This window comes from Aotus nancymaae, unplaced genomic scaffold (assembly GCF_030222135.1).
Source record: "Aotus nancymaae isolate 86718 unplaced genomic scaffold, 86718_ANA_hifiasm-v0.15.2.pri h1tg000002l, whole genome shotgun sequence".
Lineage (NCBI taxonomy): Eukaryota > Metazoa > Chordata > Mammalia > Primates > Aotidae > Aotus > Aotus nancymaae.
The window spans coordinates 27,506,019-27,521,809 of record NW_026988413.1 but is presented as its reverse complement, the minus strand read 5'-3'; positions in this window follow the sequence as shown (position 1 = coordinate 27,521,809).

Sequence of the window (15,791 nt, the reverse complement as noted above, 5' to 3'; positions counted from 1 at the left end):
ACCCCGTCTCTACTAAAAATACAAAAATTAGCCGGGCGTGGTGGTGGGCGCCTGTAATCCCAGCTACTCGGGAGGCTGAGGGAGGAGAATCGCTTGAACCTGGGTGGCGGAGGTTGCGGTGAGATGAGACTGAGCCACTGCACTCCAGCTTGGCAACAGAGCAAGACTCTGTCTCAAAAATAAATAAAAATAAATAAAAGTAGCCAGATTTAAATTTCAAAAGTCAAGAATTTTAAATTTTTACTTTTATTTTATAGAAAAGAACCAAAGTCTTTCTAGGGAACTGCAAGACTACAAAAGTCATCCCACCTCTGCTCAAACACTTTCAGTAAAAGTGACTTCTTTACTAAATAAGACAGTGCCATCTGTCCCCTTGCCTCCAAATGGAAACATTACTTCAACCATTCTGTAACTTTTTGTTCAAATGCTTAATGGAGCTGGCAGGACAAAGATCTTCCATGTGGATGCCTGTAAAAAGATGTCTTTGCCAGAAGATAACATTTTACCCAGAAAGGCAGTACAGCATAATGGCTCAGATAGAGGGTGCTAGACCCAACTTGGTGAGCTATTATGTCATGCTCTGCCTCTATTAGCTGTGTGATATGCAGCAGATGATTTAATCTCTCTATGCTTCAGATTCCCCATCTGTAAAATGGGAATAATATTACTACTTACCTTCTATGGTTGTATTAAATGAGTATACATTATATATATATACACATATACACACATAGTGCTTAGGAGAATGCTTGCTAAATATGAGTGCCCAATAATTGCTATTATTTTTCCTACCTCATTCCTCTCCCTCTCAATCCCCCAGCAAGAATAAAAAATAGCATTTTAACTCAGGGGTTGGCAAATTAACAGCCCATGGGCCGACTCTAGCCTACTACCAGTTTTTGTACAGCCCATGAGCTAAGGTTTTTTTTTTTTTACAGTTTTAAATGGTTGGGAAAAATCCAAAGGAGAAAATTATGTTCTGACATATGAAAATGAACATAAATATGCTCATTTGTTTACATGTTGTTCGTACAGTCATGTGTTGCTTAGTGATGGGGATACTTTCAGAGAAATGCTTCATAAGGCAATTTCATCATTGTGCAAATACCATACAGTACACAAACTAGATGGTATAGCCTCCTGCACACCTAGGCTGTATGATATAACCTATTGCTCCTAGGCTGCAAACCTGCACAATATGTTACTGTACTGAATACTATAGGCAGTTGTAACACAACAGTGAGTATTTGTATATCTAAATATAAAAAAGGTACAGTAAAAATAGAGTAAAATACAGCAAAAATGGTAGACGTGTATAGGGCACTGATCGTGAATAGAGATGGCAGGAGTGAAATTGAGTGGTGTGTGAATGTGAAGGTCTAGGACATTATCATAGACTCCTGTAGACTTTATGAACACTATACACTTAAGCTACACTATTTTTTTTTTTTTTTGAGACGGAGTTTCGCTCTTGTTACCCAGGCTGGAGTGCAATGACGCAATCTCAGCTCACTGCAACCTCCGCCTCTGGGGTTTGAGCGATTATCCTGCCTCAGCCTCCTGAGTAGCTGAAATCACAGGTGCCCCGCACCCAGCTAATTTTTTATATTTTTATTAGAGACGAAGTTTCATCATGTTGGCCAGGCTGGTCTCAAACTCCTGACCTCGTGATTGATCTGCCTCGGCCTCCCAAAGTGCTAGGATTACATGCATGAGCCACTGTGTGCAGCCAAACTACACTAAATTTATTTGTTTTTCTTCAATAACGAATTAACCTTTGCTCACTGTAACTTTCTTACCGTATAAATTTTTTAATATTTTTAAACTTTTTTACTCTTTTGTAATGACACTTAGCTTAAAACACATACATTGCGCAGCTGTACAAGAATGTTTTCTTTCCTTATATCCTTATTCTATAAGCTTTTTCTATGTTTAATTTTTTTCTTTTTCTTTTTTTTTTTTTTAAACTTTTTTGTTAAAAACTAAGATAAAAACAAATACATTAACCTAGGCCTGCTCAGAGTCAGGATCATGAAGACATCATGGGTGATGGGAATTTTTCAGCCCCATTATAATCTTATGGGATCACTGTTGTATATGCGATCCACCATTGACCAACGTGTTATGCGGTGCATAGCCTGTAACTGGTTTTAAGCTACATCAGCACAGTTTAGTAGTTGTAAAAGAAGACACAGGGCCAACAGGCTCGGTGGCTCACGTCTGTTATCTACTTTGGGAGGCCGAGGAGGGCAAATCACGAGGTCAGAAGTTCGAGACCAGCCTAGACATGGTGAAACCTGTCTCTACTAAAAATACAAAAAATTAGCTGGGCATGGTGGTGTGCACCCGTAATTCCAGCTACTTGGGAGGCTGAGGCAGGAGAATTGCTTGAACCCAGGAGGTAGAGGCTGCAGCGAGCCAAGAGCGCGCCATTGCACTCCAGCCTGGGCGACAGAGCAAGACTCTGCCTCAAGAAAAAAAAGAAAAAAAGAGGACACAGGGCCCAGAAAGTCTGAAATATTTATACTCTGGCCCTTCACAGAGTTTGCTGGCCTCTGCCCTAGATATGAATAACTCCTCTCCTAAGTCTGCCCCAGCTGGTCTTACCTCCCAAGGTCTTGCGTTCTCACTGCTAGTACCCTAGTGGCTGACCAGAGGACATTACCTACAAAGAGCGTTTTATTTTTTCTGTAACTTTTTCTTCAATATAAGGGCTAGCACAGGTGGGGTTATCATGAAATGAATGCAGTGCTATACTATTGCACTTAATGAAATAAAAAGAAAAAGGAAGAAAAAATAAAGGAAGGATGGAAAGAAGGCGTGACCAGAGTAGAAAGGAGGAAACAGGAATTTTTAAGTGTAACTTCTAAGAAAGACAGTGATAGAATATTCTAAGTTTGGATATTCTAAGAATGCATGCTTCAATTCTGGTAATTTTTAAAAAGAACAGCACAGTTAGCATTACTATTTATAAAGAAGACATAAGGATGTGTATTCATAAATAGATAAAATTAACTAGTGCTATTCTGATGTGAGAATGAATAGTTATCTAAATTTAAAATCTTCTTCCATTTTACATGGGAAGATTTGTTCAGTTCTTGTGGAATAAACATCTAAGGTCCTAAACATTAAGCGATTCTTAACTGAACTGGCATTTAAGACAAATGCATATATGGTCAACGATGTTCTGATACTAGCAAGGATCTGCACTATGCGTTATAACAAGTCTACCACCCAGCCATACACCTCAGCAGCCCTCCTTACCTCCCTGCAGGTCAATGCTAAGAACAGTCCTGCCCCTGAAATTATTCCAATCATCCCTGGACTATTCATTTTATATCCTGCCCGTCCACTGGTAAAACATGCTTTCTTGTGCTTTATATCTTTTACAGTAAGGCTTCTTGGAAACACTTTCAAATTCACATAGCAGGCTGGGTGCAGTGGCTCATGCCTGTAATTCCTGCACTTTGGGAGCTCAAGGGAGGATCACTTGAGCTCAGGAGTTTGAGACCAGACTGAGCAACATAAGGAGACCCTGTCTCTATAAAAAATTAAAAATTTAAAAAAATTAGCTGGGCGTGGTGGTGCTAGCCTGTGGTCCCATCTACTAGGGAGGCTCAGGTGGGAGGATCATTTGAGCCCAGGAATTCGAAGCTGCGCTGAGCTATGACTGCACCACTGCACTCCAGCCTGGGCAACAAAGCGAGACTCTGTCTCAAAATCAATAAATAATAATAAATAAATTCACATAGTACTCTCACAGTTATTCTATCATATTGCCTTCACAGCAACCCAAGGGGAAAAAAGTGAAGCTCAGAGAATCACCCAACTAATAAGTAGTGAGGCCGAGACTTGAACTCACACCTTCTGGCCTTATACTCAGGAAAGGCACCTTCCTGAATAATTATAACGGTTAACAGCACAGGCTCAACAGATGGAGGGTTCTTTGACTCTGACTGTGAACCTGGGAAAGTTACTCACTTTCTGACCTCGTGTACAAGGTGGAGAACATAATAGAAATGACCACACTGGTTACAGTGAAGTGAAAATACAATGCTGGGCAGACGCTCCTTCAGTGTTGGCTATACTCTGCAGTATGAAAGGATGAAATGGGATCTCAAGGGAGGGACTGATACAAGAGAATTTCCAAAGGAAGTCTAGGCCTGAGTGATGAACGTATCATTCTAGATGGATGAAAATGAGTTAGAGGAGATGAAGAGCAGAAGCCTGGGAGAACAGTGCAGCCAGTGGGGACTGGGTGAGGCAGGAGATGGCCAAAGCAAAGGAAATGATGGGGCGGAGGACCAGACTCAGAGGGCAGCCATTCTTCACCACAGAGACTGTGTCATCACGGGAGTGGTAGGCACTGATGTGACTCCCTGAGCCGGCAGGGGAGGGGACACTGAGGGAGAAGCGCACAGGCTGAGGAGTGGACTTTGAGGTCATCCCCCAGTTGCAGTGTGGCAGGAGGCAGATGGGCATGTGATGATAATGTCAACCTGGATGGGCGAGGAGCAGAATGCATGCCTCAGAAACGTGGGGACTTACAGAAGGAGGGGAGAGGGCTAGCAGCCTTCGGTTAGGCTCAGACATCAATGAAAATGAAGTCTCTAGGCTTGGCAGAATGAAGGCAATAATATTTCTCAGTGAACCGTGAAAATTATTCCATTAACGTCTATCATTACTGCTGTGGCATACAGTGAGGAATCTAAAAGAGGCTGCTCATATGGAGAAGACAAGGAAACCTCTTTTTAACTGGAGTGCAGATTCGTGCAATGCCAGAGGCCAAGGCTGAGTTTGATGGCAAAAAGTATTGTTAGTGATTAATGAGCTCACTGTTTGTGCTGGGCCTTGAAGGTTGAACAGGCTTCTGATGATAAGCAAGGAGGAGAAAACACTCCAGCTAAAGCGGACCGCATAAGTAGAGGCTGGGAGGTGCAGAGCACCACAAATCCCAGAGGCAGAGCAGAGTGGCCAAAATAAGGCATGAGGGGCCACCAAGGGTAAGTATGGAGGTGAGATTCAGAAAGACTAGATATTCATACCATACCAAGGAGTTCTTTGTAGGAGAAAATGAGTGAGACATGATTAAATCTGTGCTTTAGAAAGAATACTAGATGGAGTGCAGAAGCCTGAGGCAGCAGCCCAGGCCAGAGACGGCACAGGCCCGGGCGGGGTGGCGATCTGAGGAAGAGGTGGGTGGGGAAGGGCGGTTCCCCAGAGAGGCACGGCTTGGCAGGCAGTGCAGGAGGGCACACTGAGAGGCTTGCAGCTGGGTGATTGGGAGCAGGTGGCACCATCCACAGGCTTAAAAAAGTCAGGGTCAGGTGTGGTGGCTCATGCCTGTAATCCAAGCACTTTCAGAGGCTGAGGCAAGAGGATCCCTTGAGTCCAGGAGTTCAAGACTAGCCTGAGAAACATAGGGAGACCCCCATCTCTATTAAAGAAAAAAATATATTAAAGAAAAGAAAGGAAAGGAAAGAAAGGAAATCAGCCGGGTATGGTGGCTAATGCCTATAATCCTAGCACTTTGGGAGGCCAAGGCATGTGGGTCACCTGAGGTCAGGAGTTTGAGACTAGCCTGGCTAACATGGCAAAACCCCATCTCCAAATACAAAAATTAGTCAGGCATGGTAGCATACACCTGTAATCCCAGCTACTCTGCAGGCTGAGGCAGGAGAATTGCTTGAACTAAGGGGGCAGCGGCTGCAGTGAGCCAAGATCACACCACTTCACTCTAGTCTGGGTGAAAGAGCAAAACTCTGTTTCAAAAAAAAAATAAAAGGAAGTCAGGAGGCAGCCTCAAGTAGATGCAGATGAGAGTGTTCAAGACATAAGGAGAGAGACATGGATCAAAGGTGACCAGTTCCTAGCATGGGTACCTAGATGGCTGCTGAGGCCATCATCCAAAAGAGAACAGAAGGAGGAGATGCACATTTGCTATGAGAAGTGTTTGATTTTATTTATTTAGAGATAGGGTCTTGCTCTGTCACCCAGGCTGGAGTGCAGTGGTGCAATCACAGTTCACTGCCATCTTGACTTCCTGGGCTCAAGTGATCTTCCCACCTTAGCCTCCCAAGTAGCTAGGACCACAGGTATGTGCCACCATGCCCAGTAAATTTTGTATATTTTTTTATAGATGGAGTTTCACCATGTTGCCCAGGCTGGTCTCGAACTCCTGAGTTCAAGCAATCCACCTGCCCCAAGCCTCCCAAAGGACTTGCAGGTGTGAGCCACCACGCCCAGCCGTATTTGATTTTAGATGCAGTAGGGTAAGTTTCCTAAGAGTTGAAGTTTCAAAATCAACTTATCAAGTTATAATTTATATATTGTAAACTGCACACATTTGAAGTATATAATTTAATTAATTCTGACAAATGTATATACCTGTGCAGGGCCAGGTTCATGGGCTGTTTCACCCCAGTGGGGTTACATGGAGTCCTACTCTCAGAAGGGCCACATGCTTGGGGGTTAATGCTCTGAGTTCACAGTATGAAAATTTGTTAGTAATTTTACCTTTTTTTTTCTTTTGAGACGGAGTCTCACTTTGTGGCCAGGCTGGAGTGCAATGACACGATCCTGGCTCACTATAACCTCCGCCTTCTGGGTTCAAGCAATTCTCCTGCCTCAGCCCCCTGAGTAGCTGGGACTACAGGCATGTGCAACCATACCTGGCTAATTTTTTTTTTTTTTTTTTGTAGAGACAGGATTTCAGCATGTTAGCCAGGATGGTCTCAATCTCTTGACCTCATGATCTGCCTGCCTTGGCCTCCCAAAGTGTCGGATTACAGGTGTGAGCCACTGAGCCTGGCCTTAATTTTACCTTTGAATTTGTGTTTTGTCAATAAAATTGAATGGAAAAATGGAGCATGTTGGGAGAAGAGGGTTGGCATCTTAGCTCCTGCTGAGTCTCACCTCTTGTCACCCCCAGCAACCAATCTCCACCCTCACCCTACCCTACCCCCACTCCCACCCCCATCTAGGGCAAGGCATGGCAGTACCCCAGCACATTTAGAGTGAGACATGTGAGCATCCTGTCCACCACAGTCATGGTACCAGGCACATCCTGGCACAGACGGCACAATCCCTCAAGGGTCACCCATCTGCCATGGGAAGATAGCTAGGAAAGGGAGTGTTCCCGGGCTGAAGGAAACACGTTAAACAGTAAATAAAAACAGCATAACAGGTTGCTAGAGACTGCAGAGAAAAGGAAAGCTTTCTAATTTAGTACCTTTAGTGGCACTTTTCCCTGCTTCTTCCTGTTTTCATTTTGCACTGAGCCATGCAAATGCAGCCAGCCCTGCACCTGTGTAACTACCACCACAATCAGGATAGAGAATTTCCATTGCTCCGGAATTTTCCTCTTAACCCAATGCAGAGTCAATCCTCCCCCACCATGGCACACCTCAACCACTGATCTACTTTCAAGACAGCTGAGTTTTAAAACTTATAGCAGGAGGCTGGGCGTGGTGGCTCACGCCTGTAATCCCAGCACTTTGGGAGGCCAAGGCAGGCTGATCACCTGAGGTCAGGAGTTCAAGACCAGCCTGGCCAACAGGGTGAAACCCCATCTCTACGAAAAATATAAACATTAGCCGGGTGTGGTAGCACACGCCTGTAATCCCAGTTACTCGGGATGCTGAGGCAGGAGAATTGCTTGAACCCAGGGGGTGGAGGTTGCAGTGAGCAGAGATCATGACGTTGCACTCCAGCCTGGGCAACAGGGTGGGATTCCACCTCAAAACAAAAACAAAAACCTTGTAGCAGGACTCTGAATCTCTGATCTGGAGGTCAGGAAAAGCAGGGCTGGAACAGATTTGGGAGTGATCTCACAGGGGTAACCTTGGGAGAAATGAGATAACCCAAAGAAAGTGCAAGACACTGGGGTGGGCCAGCCCCATCCAGGGATGAAGACAGGCAAGCAGAGAAGAGGTGGAGAGCAGGAGAATTTGCCGTATCCAGGGCAAATGGACTCATAAAAAAAACTCACAGACGAAAGTAGTTGGAAGTTGGGTTTGCTTTGTTAATGAAGGATTAGGGAAAGCATATCTACGAGAACGTAGAGCATAAACACTCCCCTCTTTGAAGAGAAAGCAAACAAAACATCAGATCCTTGCAGAGCCTTCCAGGACCCTACTCCTGCTTCCTGGTCTAGTCTCCTCCTCCTCTTCCTCATTTTGGCATAATTGACTGCTCCTTGTCATCCAGATCTGTTTTAAAGAGGCCTTCCCCAGGCGCCAATCTAAAAGAGCACCTAGTGGTCATATGAATTTAATGCAGTATGCCATATTGTCCCTGTCACTTTTAACGTCTCCAGGTCCTCCATTTTAGTCATGACCACCTCCCCCAGAACACCCCTTAAAAGAACAAGGACTTTGCCTTATTCAGAGCTCAGTTTCCAGGGCCTAGAAGAGTGTCAGGCACGTGGCAGATGCTCAATAACTGTTGAATAAAAAGGAATCACAGGCCAGGCACCGTGGCTCACGTCTGCAATCCCAGCACTTTGGGAGGCCGAGGCAGGTGGATCACGAGGTCAAGAGATCGAGACCATCCTGGTCAACATGGTGAAACCCCATCTCTACTAAAAATACAAAAAATTAGCCGGGCATGGTGGCGCATGCCTGTAATCCCAGCTACTCAGGAGGCTGAGGTAGGAGAATTGCCTGAACCCAGGAGGCGGAGGTTGCGGTGAGCCCAGATCGCGCCATTGCACTCCAGCCTGGGTAACAAGAGTGAAACTCCGTCTCAAAAAAAAGAAGTCAGGAGATCGAGACCATCCTGGCCAACATGGTAAAACCCTGTCTCTACTAAAAATACAAGAATTAGCCAGTCGTGGTGGTGCATACCTGTAATCCTAGCTACTCAGGAGGCTGAGGCAGGAGAATTGCTTGAACCCAGGAGGCAGAGGTTGCAGTGAGCCGAGATCGCACCACTGCACTCCAGCCTGGGTGACAGAGCAAGACTCCATCTCAAAAAAAAAAAAAAAGGGAGGGGAACACTTGACAAAAACAAGAGCCACAAAGAAGACAATTAGAATCAACAAGTCCCACCCACCTGCAGCCAAGCTCTGTCAGCATTTGTCACATTTGGTGACTGTTTTCTATGTGGTGGTGTGAGTATATCTCCATGTATACATGGTTACATATTTTTATTCTAGGGCAAGTCTTTTTTCTGCATTTTCAAGCTCTTCTTCCCTGCTAGCTCCTTCCTCACAGCCTAGAAAAGACAGACTCCTTTCCCAACATTTTAATGCAAGAATCTGGGGCTCACTGAAGTTAGGAGTGAGGGTGCTCCAAAGAAGTACGGACCAGGAAGAATTAAACATTCATTCATTCATTCACTAAATGAGTGTTTATCAAGGGCCTGTGTGTGCCAGGCACTGGCCAACAGAGATGAGGCCAATAGACATATGATATGGTCCTGTTCTCCTGGAGCTCCAGTGTATGGGGAGGAAAAGGTGAGTAGGTATCGGTTGGTGCTGGTTGGTACACCAGCACTGCCCAGGAGAATCTTCTGTGATGATCGATGTTCTTTTTTTTTTTTGAGACGGAGTTTTGCTCTTGTTGCCCAGGCTGGAGTGCAATGGCGTGATCTTGGCTCACCGCAACCTCCGCCTCCCAGGTTCAAGCGATTCTCCTGCCTCAGCCTCCTGAGTAGCAGGGGTTACAGGCATGTACCACCACACCTGGCTAATTTTGTATTTTTAGTAGAGATGGGGTTTCCTCATGTTGGTCGGGCTGGTCTCGAACCCCTGACCTCAGGTGATCCACTCACCTCAGCCTCCCAAAGTGCTGGGATTATAGGCGTGAGCCACCATGCCTGGCCTGATGGAGATGTTGCACTGTCCATCACAGCCTCGAACCACACGGGGCTGCTGAGCATGACCTGTGGTCAGTGCCACTGATTATCTGAATGTCTGATTTGGTTTCATTGTAATTAATTCAAATTTAAGTAGCCCCATGTGGCTAGTAGCTATTGCATCAGACAGTGAAGAGCTACCTGTGGAAAAACTCTGACCTAGTTGGGGAAAGAGGCAGGAAGATGTTACTGAGGAAGTGATGGAGTTGAGACCCAGAGAGGGATTTACCATGAAGCCAGTGAAGCCGGGCGGTGTTGCATTCATGCTGATGTGTTCTTTTTCTTAAAGTCCCAAGCTCTAGGCCCCACAAAACCTGGCTCTGCCCCTGGACTAAGTTAGGCAGGGCCAGAGCACATGCAAAGGCGAGAAGGAGGGAGCATGGCAGGGCGAGGGGACTGAACAGAGCAGAGGCAAGAGGGAGAGGATGATGAGGACCTTGTGGAATCCCAATGGATCCCCTGGGACTAGCCTGGTGGCTCTAGGATCCAAGCTGGCGCCAAGGATGGCAGCAGCAAGTGTGGTGATTCCTTGCTCCTGAGGGGCTGTAATGAGAGGACAGATTCCACAAGCTGAGCCGCGGCTGCCTGGTCCTCTAGGCTCTGCACGGCTTTCTCCACCTGTGAGTTCCGCCTTCTGTCGGTTTCAGCGTCTCCAGCCCCGCAGCGTGTGAGCCTCCAGATCCCCTGTGACTCCTGCTCTACTTTCTGGTCTCTGCCTTTGCTTGCGTTGAGCTCCAGCTTCCTCTCCTAAATGCCTTATTCTCAGGGTTTGACAGAGGCAAGTCTGATCGATCACCCTTGTCTTTTGGGGCCAGGCTGTGTCGTGGCAGCCACTGGATGAGCTGTGGGGTCCAGGGTTTCCTGCCCCCATCAGCTATGCCTGAGAGGGGCAGAGGTCAGGAGCTATGAAATACTCAGGAGTCTGCTTTGGGGTTGGGGGTGTGGGGACTGCGGGTAGCGTGAGGGTTTGCTTCTGTCTCTGTCTCTCCCTCAGGCTGAAGTTCATCCCTTTAGAGTCAAGATCCTGGGAAGAACTTGCTTACACTTCTTTTTCCTTCACTTCCTCACCTTTCTGTTACATGTTTTTTCCTCTGTCACTGTTTTTTTCTTGTTGTTACCACCTTTGTTATTTATTTATTTATGAGACAGAGTCTTGCTCTGTTGCCCAGGCTGGAGTGCAGTGACAGAATCTTGGCTTATTGCACTCAACCTCCTGGGCAGAAGCCATCCTCCCATTTCAGCTGTGACCACAGGCACGTGCCACCACGCCTGGCTAATTTTTCGTAATTTTTATACAGACAGGGTTTCACTATGTTGGCCAGGCTGCTCTCGAACTCCTGAGCTCAAGTGATCCTCCCACCTGGACCTCCCAAAGTGCTGGGATTACAGGCGTGTGCCTCCACGCCCTGCCGAGATTGACCTTTCTGAGAAGTCCCAGCTCGGTGGTTTTGTGGAATGCTTCTCTGCCTTTTCAATCCATTGCATTTGGATGACGCCCCCACTGCTCCAGTGGAACGGCTTCTTAACCGCCTTTGTTCCATCAGTTCTGAATCCATGGCTTTTAAGCCATTCCATCATTTTGTGTACCACTAAGAGAGAAGGAAGAAAAACACCCCACCACCCTTTAACAATGAAGTGCCATCTGTGGTGTGAGACGTTGTGTTCAGGTGTGAAAGGGGGTCTTTGAATGGATGAAATTTGCTGTTTGCCAAGGTGAATCCCATTTTCACTCACTTCCATCTTGCAACTCTGTCCTCTCTCGGTTGCTTTGAGCCTTCTCTCCGGCTCTCCCCCCGTCTCTGACTGTTCTTCTATATCCTTTTGCTTCTCCTCTTCCTGTGGTCTCCACTGATGTGTTGGTCTCCCCATGGCCCCCCTATCTCGGCTGTGCTCTGTACCTCTTCCCCCACACCCTTCACTGGCCTGGGCAGATGAGACCAGGGTGGGATCATGGGCTGTACCACCAGAGCTGGATGAATCAGACTTTCTCTCTGGAGCCATGAAGACGGCTGTGGAAACTCAGGGAGATGTCCTCGCTGATTTGGAGAGCAGGGAATGTGGGTCTAGGGCTCAGAAGAGAGCTGGGGGCAGGGCTGAGGGGAGATTTAGGCACATTCAACTGTAAGTCATGGTTGGAAGCAAGCACTGGGAAGGACAGGGTAGAGATAAGAAAGGAGTTAGAGGCCGGGCGTGGTGGCTCATGCCTGTGATCCCAGCACCTTCGGGAGGCCGAGGCAGGTGGATTCAAAACCAGCCTGGCCAACATGGTGAAACCCCATGTCTACTGAAAATACAAAAATCAGCCTGGTGTGGTGGCGGGTGCCTGTAATCCTAGCTACTCAGGAGGCCAAGGCACGAGAATTGCTTGAGCCCTGGAGGTGGAGGCTGCATTGAGCCGAGAATGTGCCACTGCACTCCAGCCTGGGCGACAGAGCAAGACTCCATTTCAAAAAACAAATAAATAAATAAATTTTAAAAAAATTTAAAAAATGTTTTAAAAAGGAGTTAGGCCTTCAGGCACTGCTTCATATCGATTTATAAAAAAATAAAAAGTAAATAAAATAAATAAAAATTTAAAAAACGAGTTAGGAACTGTGGGAACAACCTCCCTTCCTTCCTTTAGGGGCAGAAGGAAGAGGAGGAGCCGTGAAAGTCGTGGGAGGAGCTGAGAAGCGTGAGGAGCCTGGGAGGCATTTGTGGAAGAAAAGGAGGGTTTGTGGGGCCACACACTGCAGAGCTGCCAGGGAGGATGAGGGATGGGGACAAGGACAAGGTTCCTGCTTGTCAGGCTCTGCTGAAAAATAGGAGCTGAGAGTAAATATGGAAGGGAGAAACCAGGGGCTTCACTAGTGCAAATAATAATAAGAGGGCACGGGCCAGGCACGTTGGCTCACGCCTGTAATCCCACCACTTTGGGAGGCCGAGGCAAGTGGATCATCTGAGGTCAGGAGTTTGAGACCAGCCTGACCAACATGGAGAGACCTGTCTCTACTAAAAATACAAGATTAACCAGGCATGGGGCTGCATGCCTGTAATCCCAGCTACTTGGGAGGCTGAGGCAGGAGAATTGCTTGAGTCCGGGAGGCAGAGGTTGCGGTGAGCCAAGATCGCACCATTGCACTCCAGCCTGGGCAACAAGAGTGAAACTCCATATCAAAAAAAAAAAAAAAAGGGGCAGGGACACCTCCTGGCCTCTGAATCCTGGCCTGAGCCCCACTGAAGCAGACATGGCCAGCGCGTGCCCCCTCTCTGGGCCTAGGGAGGATGCAGGGGTGTCCTGAGTGGCCGTAAGAACCTAGAGATGCAGCCAGCTTGAAGCCACGTCCCTGGAGTGGTCACTGCTCCTGGAGACTGGGCGGAAGTGCGGGCTGAGCCACCGCGGCCAGGATTGTGGGACTGTGGCCTGTCCTGTGGGATGGACAGAGTGGATGTGGTTTTGATTTCTCTTCACCTGATGTTTCTTACCACACACAATCCCCATTGGCCATTGGTCTTTAAAAGTACCAGTGAGGGTGGGGGAGAGGCACACTGCTCCCCTGCCTCACACGTCCATGACACCATCCCACCGCTCTTGAGATGAGACCTGAGCCCACAAGCCCTGAGTGACCTGGCCCTGCCCAGCCCCCACCCTGCTAGCCCTTCCTCACCCTCCTCCTGGCAGTCCAGCCACCCAAGCTCCCTTCTGCCTCTGCCTTCCACGCTGGTCTCCCTTCCCCCTGCCTAACTCCTGTTCATCCTTCAGCTCAGCTTGCCAGTCCTCCAAGAGCAGCTCTCCCCGGCCCCCAGCCCCCGGCAGGCACATCACCTGGCTACCTACGCTCTTCAGGGCCCCGCACATCCTCATACTTTTTTTGGAGACAGGATTTTGCCCTGTCACCCAGGCTAGAATGCAGTGGCATGATCACCACTCGCTGAAGCCTTGACCTCCTGGGCTCAAGCGATCCTCCCTCTTCAGCTTCCTGAGTTGCTGGGACTACAGGCGGATGCCACCTGGCCAATTTTTTTTTTTTTTTGTGGAGACAGGGGTCTTGCTATGTTGCCCAGTATGGTCTCCAACTCCTGGCCTCAAGTGATCCTCCCACCTCATCCTCTCCAAGTGCTGGGATTAGAAGCATGAGCCACCATGCCCAGCCTCTCCACACTTTTACAACAAAATAGTGAATTGTACAATGTGTTGTGACGTGGCTCCCTTCCCTGCTACCATGTAGCTCTCTGAGAGGAGAGCTGTCAGCTTACTGATGGCTTTCTTGTTCCCAGTTATATTCTCAGCACCTTGACACGTTAGTAAATATGGAAGATTTTTATAACAAGTTATGTCACAGTAACAAGTAACCTCAACCCTCAGCAGCTTAATGCAACAAAGCCTTGGTGTGGCTTCGTGCCCACTGGAGGTAGATGGGGGTGGCTGCTCCGTGTCACCCTCCTCAGCGGTATAAATCACGCAGGCTCTTAAAGTTCCCACCTGGAGGAGAACTTTAAGTGACAGGGGCCACTTCTCTTGTTTTGTTGGCCAAAGCATGTCACATAGCCATACGTCACTTTCTGGGAGCAGGGAAGAGCAATGATACAATAGGCCCCGGCGGAGAACCAGAAATAGCAGCTGGACAGCACTCACTTCCTCAGATAGGCACCACTTCTGTAATTAATTTATTTCTTTTCTTTTTTTTTTTTTTTGAGATGGAGTTTTGTTCTTGTTGCCCAGGCTGGAGTGCAACGGCACGATCTCAGCTCACCACAACCTCCCCTCCCCAGTTCAAGTGATTCTCCTGCCTCAACCTCCCAAGTAGCAGGGATTACAGGTGCCCCCCCTCCCCTGCCACCACGCCTGGCTAATTTTTTTTGTATTTTTAATAGAGAAGGGGTTTCATCATGTTAGCCAGGCTGATCTTGAGCTCCTGGCCTCAAGTGCTCCACCCACCTCGGCCCCCCAAAGTGTTGGGATTATAGGTGTGAGCCACTGAGCCTGGCCTGCAATGAATTTTTTAAAATTCAGAAAACAATTTTAAAAACACACACACAAGGCTGAGAGACAGCTGGCATCGGGAGCTGGGTGGAAGAAGAGGTGGAATGATCGGCACCGGTTCCTCAACTTGCTGTTTCTGTGCGGTGTGTTTAATTTCTCCAGCTGCCTGTAGAGGTGTCCAAAGCAATTTTTTTTGTTGTTGAGACGGAATATCACTCTGTTGCCCAGGACGGAGGGCAGTGGTGTGATCTTGGCTCACTGCAACTCCACCTCCCAGGTTCAAGCGATCCTGCCTCAGCCTCCCAAGTAGCTGGAACTACAGGTGTGTACCACCATGCCCAGCTAATTTTTTGTATTTTTAGTAGAGACAGGGTTTCACCGTGTTAGCCAGGATGGTCTCAATCTCCTGACCTCATGATCCACCCATCTCAGCCTCCCAAAGTACTGGGATTACAGGTGTGAGTCACAATGCCTGGCCTCAAAACTCTTCTTAATCTCTGATTGCGTTTTGTTTTTTTTTGTTGTTGTTGTTTTTTGAAACTGAGTCTCGCTCTGTTGCCCAGGCTGGAGTGCAATGGCAGATCTCGGCTCACTGCAACCTCTGCCTCCCAGGTTCAAGCAATTCTCCTGCCTCAGCCTCCTGAGTAGCTGAGATTACAGGTGTGCAGCACCATACCCAGCTAACTATATATATATATATATATATATATATATATATATATATATATATACTTTTTTTTTTTTTTTTTAAGACGGGGTTTCACCATGTTGGTCAGGCTGGTCTTGAACTCCTGACCTCAGGTGATCCGCCCGTCTTGGCCTCCAAAGTGCTTGGATTACAGGCGTGAGCCACCACGCCCGGCCATTTTTACTATATTTTTTAGTAGAGATGGGGTTTCACCATGTTGGTCAGGCTGGTCTCTGATCGCATTTGTTTCTGCACCTCCATTTGAATGGATAAATCGTTCAA